Below are 6,000 nucleotides of genomic sequence, written 5' to 3' on the forward strand. Positions count from 1 at the left end.
GTTTGACTGGATCAGCACCGGCCGGTGTTGAAGCAGGGGTCTAGCCTGACTTAGGGCATTGTAAATGACCCTTAGTTCCAGAATATTTATGTGTAGGGAAGTCTCCTGACTTTTCCATAGCCTTGGAAGTTTCTTCCCTGTGTGACTGCCCCCCAGACTCTAAGGCTGGCATCCGTGGTCACCAGGACCCAGTCCTGTATGCCGAATCTGCGGCCCCCTAGAAGATGAGCACTCTGCAGCCACCACAACAGCGACACCCTGGCCCTTGGAGATAGGGTTATCCGCCGATGCATCTGAAGATGCGACCCGGACCACTTGTCCAACAGATCCCACTGGAAAATTCTTGCATGGGACCTGGCGAATGGAATTTCTTCGTAAGAAGCTACCATCCTTCCCAGGGCTCGCGTGCATTGATGCACCGACACCTGTATACGTATTAGGAGGTCTCTCTCTAGAGACGACAACTCCTTGGACTTCTCCTCCGGGAGAAACCCTTTTTATCCTGTTCTGTGTCCAGAACCATACCCAGGAACAGTAGACGCGTCGTAGGAACCAGCTGCGACTTTGGAATATTCAGAATCCAGCCGTGCTGTTGTAGCACTTCCCGAGATAGTGCTACTCCACTGAACAACTGCTCCCTGGACCAAGCCTTTATAAGGAGATCGTCCAAGTACGGGATAATTATTTCGGCCATTACCTTGGTAAATACCTCGGTGCCGGGGATAGACCAACGGCAACGTCTGGAATTGGTAATGACAATCCTGTACCACAATTTTGGGGTACTCCTGGTGAAGAGGGTAAATAGGGACATGCAGGTAAGCATCCTTGATGTCCAGTGATACCATGAAATTCTCCAGGCTTGCAATAATCGCCCTGAGCGATTCCATTTTGAACTTGAACCTTCGTATATAAGTGTTCAAGGCTTTCAATTTTAGAATGGGTCTCACCGAACCGTCTGGTTTCGGTACCACAACATTTTGGAATAGTAACCCCGGCCTTGTTGAAGGAGGGGTACCTTGATTTCACCTGCTGGAAGTACAGCTTGTGAATTGCCGCCAGTACTACCTTTCTTCGAGGGCAGCAGGCAAGGCTGATGTGAGGTAATGGCGAGGGGGAGTCGCCTCGAACTCCAGCCTGTATCCCTGTGATACTATTTGCAGAACCTAGGGATCCACCTGTGGGCAAGCCCACTGGTCCCTGAAGTTCCCGAGACGCCCCTACCGCACCTGTCTCCACCTGTGGAGCCCCAACGTCATGCGGTGGACTCAGAGGAAGCGGGGAAAGATTTTTGATCCTGGGAACTGGCTGCTGGTGCAGCTTTTTCCTTCTTCCCTTGTCTCTGTGCAGAAAGGAAGCGCCTTTGACCCGCTTGCTTTTCTGAAGCCGAAAGGACTGTACCTGAAAATATAGTGCTTTCTTAGGCTGTGAGGAAACCTGAGGTAAAAAATTTTCTTCCCAGCTGTTGCTGTGGATACGAGGTCCCAGAGACCATCCCCAAACAATTCCTCACCCTTATAATGCAGAATCTCCATGTGCCTTTTATAGGCAGCATCACCTGTCCACTGCCGGGTTTCTAATACCCTCCTGGCAGAATGGACATTGCATCAATTCTGGATGCCAGCCGGCAAATATCCCTCTGTGCATCCTTTATATCTAAGACGACGTCTTTAATATGCTCTATGTTAGCAAACTATTATCCCTGTCTTAGAGTATTAATATTATCTGACTGGGTATCAGACCACGCTGCAGCAGCACTATTTATGCTGAGCAATTGCAGGTCTCAGTATATAACCTGAGTGTGTATATACAGACTTCAGGATAGCCTCCTGCTTTTTATCAGCAGGCTCCTTCAAGGTGGCCGTATCCTAAGACGGCAGTGCCACCTTTTTTGACAAACGTGTGAGCGCCTTATCCACCCTAAGGGATATCTCCCAACGTGACCTATCCTCTGGCGGGAAAGGGTACGCCATCAGTAACTTTTTAGAAATTACCAGTTTCTTATCGGGGGAACCCACGCTACTTTACACACTTCATTCATTCATCTGATGGGGGAACAAAACACTGGCTGCTTTTTCTCCTCAAAAATAAAACCCCTTTTATGTGGTACTTGGGTTCATGTCAGAAATGCGTAACACATTTTTCATTGCCGAGATCATGTACCGGATGTTCCTAGTGGATTGTGTATATGTCTCAACCTCGTCGACACTGGAGTCAGACTCCGTGTCGACATCTGTGTCTGCCATCTGAGATAACGGGCGCTTTTTTGAGCCCCTGATGGCCTTTGAGACGCCTGGGCAGGCGCGGGCTGAGAAGCCGGCTGTCCCACAGCTGTTTTACGTCATCCAGCCTTCTATGTAAGGAGTTGACATTGTCGGTTAATACCTTCCACCTATCCATCCACTCTGGTGTCGGCCCCACAGGGGGCGACATCCCATTTATCGGCCTCTGCTCCACCTCCACGTAACCTTCCTCATCCCACATGTAGACACAGCCGTACCGACACACAGCACACACACAGGGAATGCTCTGACTGAGGACAGGACCCCACAAAGTCCTTTGGGGAGACAGAGAGAGAGTATGCCAGCACACACCAGAGCGCTATATAATGCAGGGATTAACACTATAACTGAGTGATTTTTCCGCCAATAGCTGCTTGTATAAACAATATTGCGCCTAAATTTAGTGCCCCCCCTCTCTTTTTAACCCTTTGAGCCTGAAAACTACAGGGGAGAGCCTGGGGAGCTGTCTTCCAGCTGCACTGTGAAGAGAAAATGGCGCCAGTGTGCTGAGGGAGATAGCTCCGCACCTTTTTCGCTGACTTTTCTCCCGCTTTTTTATGGATTCTGGCAGGGGTATTTATCACATATATAGCCTCTGGGGCTATATATTGTGATGATTTTGCCAGGCAAGGTGTTTATATTGCTGGTCAGGGCGCCCCCCCCAGCGCCCTGCACCCATCAGTGACCGGAGTGTGAGGTGTGCATGAGGAGCAATGGCGCACAGCTGCAGTGCTGTGCGCTACCTTGGTGAAGACTGAAGTCTTCTGCCGCCGATTTTCCGGAACACTTCTTGCTTCTGGCTCTGTAAGGGGGCCGGCGGCGCGGCTTCGGGACCGAACATCAATGGCCGGTTCCATGCGGTCGATCCCTCTGGAGCTAATGGTGTCCAGTAGCCTAAGAAGCCCAAGCTACCACCAGTTAAATAGGTTCGCTTCTTCTCCCCTTAGTCCCTCGTTGCAGTGAGCCTCTTGCCAGCAGGTCTCACTGTAAAATAAAAAACCTAAAATATACTTTCTTTCTAGGAGCTCAGGAGAGCCCCTAGTGTGCATCCAGCTCAGCCGGGCACAAGAATCTAACTGAGGTCTGGAGGAGGGTCTTAGTGGGAGGAGCCAGTGCACAAAAGGTAGTCCTAAAGCTTTCTTTAGTTGTGCCCAGTCTCCTGCGGAGCCGCTAATCCCCCATGGTTCTTACGGAGGCCCAGCATCCACTTAGGACGTCAGAGAAAATAATAAAAACAACGACGACAACAACAAGACACCACAGGCTGTTCCCCCTGTATAATATTATTAATAATAATAATAATAATAATAATAACAACAACAACAACAACAGGACATCACAGGATGCTCCTGCTGTATAATAATAATAACAGGACACCACAGGCCACTCTCCCTGTATAGTAATAAGACCAGGACACCACAAGCCACTCCCGCTGTATAGTTATAATAATAGGACACCACTGGCTGCTCCCCCTGTATAATAATAATAATAATAATAAAAAAGACACCACAGGCTGCTCGTCCTGTATAATAATAATAATAATAATAATAATAATAATAACAGGACACCACAAGCTACTCCTCCTGTATAATAATAATAACAACAACAAAAACAACAGGACACCAAAGGCAGCTCCCCATGTATAATAGTAACAGGACATCACATGCTGCTCCCCCTGTATAATAATAATAATAATAATAGGACACCACAGGGCGCTCCCCCTGTGTAATAATAACAGGACTCCACAGGCTGCTCCTCCTGTAAAATAATAACAGACCACAGGCTGCTTCTCCTGTATAATAATAATAATAATAATAATAATAATAAAAAACAGGACACCACAGGCTGCTCGCCCTGTATAACAATAACAGGACACCACAAGCTACTCCTCCTGAATAATAATAATAACAACAACAAGATACCACAGGCTGCTCCTCCTGTATAATAATAATAATAATAATAATAATACACCATGGGATGCTCCTTCTGTATAATAATAACAGGACACCACAGGCTGCTCCCCCTGTATAATAATAACAACAACAACAACAACAACAACAACAACAACAACAGGACACCACAGGCTGCTTCTTCTGTATAATAATAACAACAGGACACCACAGGCTGCTCCTCCTGTATAATAATAACAACAAAAGGACACCACAGGCTGCTCCTCCTGTTTAATAATAATAATAATAATAATAACAACAGGACACCACAGGCTGCTCCACCTGTTTAATAAAAATAACAGGACACCACAGGCTGCTCCTCCTGTTTAATAAAAAGAAGACACCTAAGGCTGCTACTTCTGCATATTAGTAATAATAACAGGACACCATATTCTGCTCCTGCTGTATAATAATAACAGGATACCACAGGCTGCTCCTCCTGTACAATAATAATAACAGGACACCACAGTCTGCTCCCCCTGTATAATAATAATAATTATAATAATAATAACAACAGGACACCACAGGACGCTCCTACTGTATAATAATAACAGGACACCACATGCTGCTCCTCCTGTATAATAATAATAATAATAATAATAAGCCACTATGGGATGCTCCTTCTGTATAACAATAACAGGACACCACAGGCTGCTCCTCCTGTATAATATTAATAATAATAATAATAATAACAGTACACCACAGGCTGCTCCCCCTGTATAATAATAATAATAATAATAATCACAACAACAACAACAACAACAACAACAACAACAGGACACCACAGGCTGCTCCTTCTGTATAATAACAACAACAGGACACCACAGGCTGCTCCTCCTGTATAATAATAATAACAACAACAGGACACCACAGGCTGCTCCTCCTGTATAATAATAATAATAATAACAGGACACCACAGGCTGCTCCACCTGTTTAATAAAAATAACAGGACACCACAGGCTGCTCCTCTTGTTTAATAAAAAGAAGACAGCTAAGGCTGCTCCTTCTGCATATTAGTAATAATAACAGGACACCACATTCTGCTCCTGCTGTGTAATAATAACAGGACACCACAGGCTGCTCCTGCTGTATATAAATAATAATAATAATAATAATATATAGCGCCATTACCTGATGGTTGAGGCTAGATCCAAGTGGCCTAAGGGACCTTTTCCGTCAGGGGGAGGAGCCACGACACAAGGGGGAGGAGCTAGGCCAGCGGGATAGTTCCTCTACTATTCACGCCACCAACTATTATTACCTTTAGTAATCAGGTGGCGAGCGAAGCGGAGCGAGCCCGCGAGGTTACTTTTCGGTACCCTGTTCGCCCGTAGCTCCTCCCCCTGGTGACGTGTCTCCACCCTTGAAACGTCAGAAGGTCCCTTCTCCCACTCCGATATAGACTCAATCATTACCCGATGTCTCCTCTCTGCTCCTTCCTACCTAGAGACCCGGATGTTGTTATGGAGCTCAGGGGGCGGGGATTAGGCCGGATGTAAGGTGAAACGCAGAAGTGGAGTGGAACGCACCGGATGAATGAGTGTTGGAACGCACGTTCCGGAAGTGAGCAAGAACGCGGAAGTAGGGTGGAACGCACAGAGCGGAAGTGGCGCGTCCCGGGCTCCGGAGGTGTACCGCTGCAGAGGGCTCCGAGCTGTGTGTGTGGGGGATGATTAGTGATATTGGGGGCGGTATATGAGTGCAGGACCCCCCTCCCCCGCGGTGACTGCTCTGCATGGTAACCCCTTAGTGACCAGACTTCCTGTTACCAT

General features: G+C 47.0%; 1 protein-coding gene across 1 annotated transcript in view; it reads right to left on the reverse strand.

Moving 5' to 3' along the window:
- The window catches only part of LOC135054495 (zinc finger protein 271-like), a 114,023-nt gene extending 108,357 nt beyond the window's left edge, over positions 1–5,666 (reverse strand). Inside the window, exon 1 of the mRNA XM_063957611.1 lies at positions 5,360–5,666. The gene's annotated coding sequence lies outside the window, so the exon portion shown is untranslated. The remainder of the gene's footprint in view (positions 1–5,359) is intronic.
- Between the last annotated feature and the right edge of the window lie 334 nt (positions 5,667–6,000).

This window comes from Pseudophryne corroboree, chromosome 3 (assembly GCF_028390025.1).
Source record: "Pseudophryne corroboree isolate aPseCor3 chromosome 3, aPseCor3.hap2, whole genome shotgun sequence".
NCBI classification, from domain to species: Eukaryota; Metazoa; Chordata; class Amphibia; order Anura; family Myobatrachidae; genus Pseudophryne; species Pseudophryne corroboree.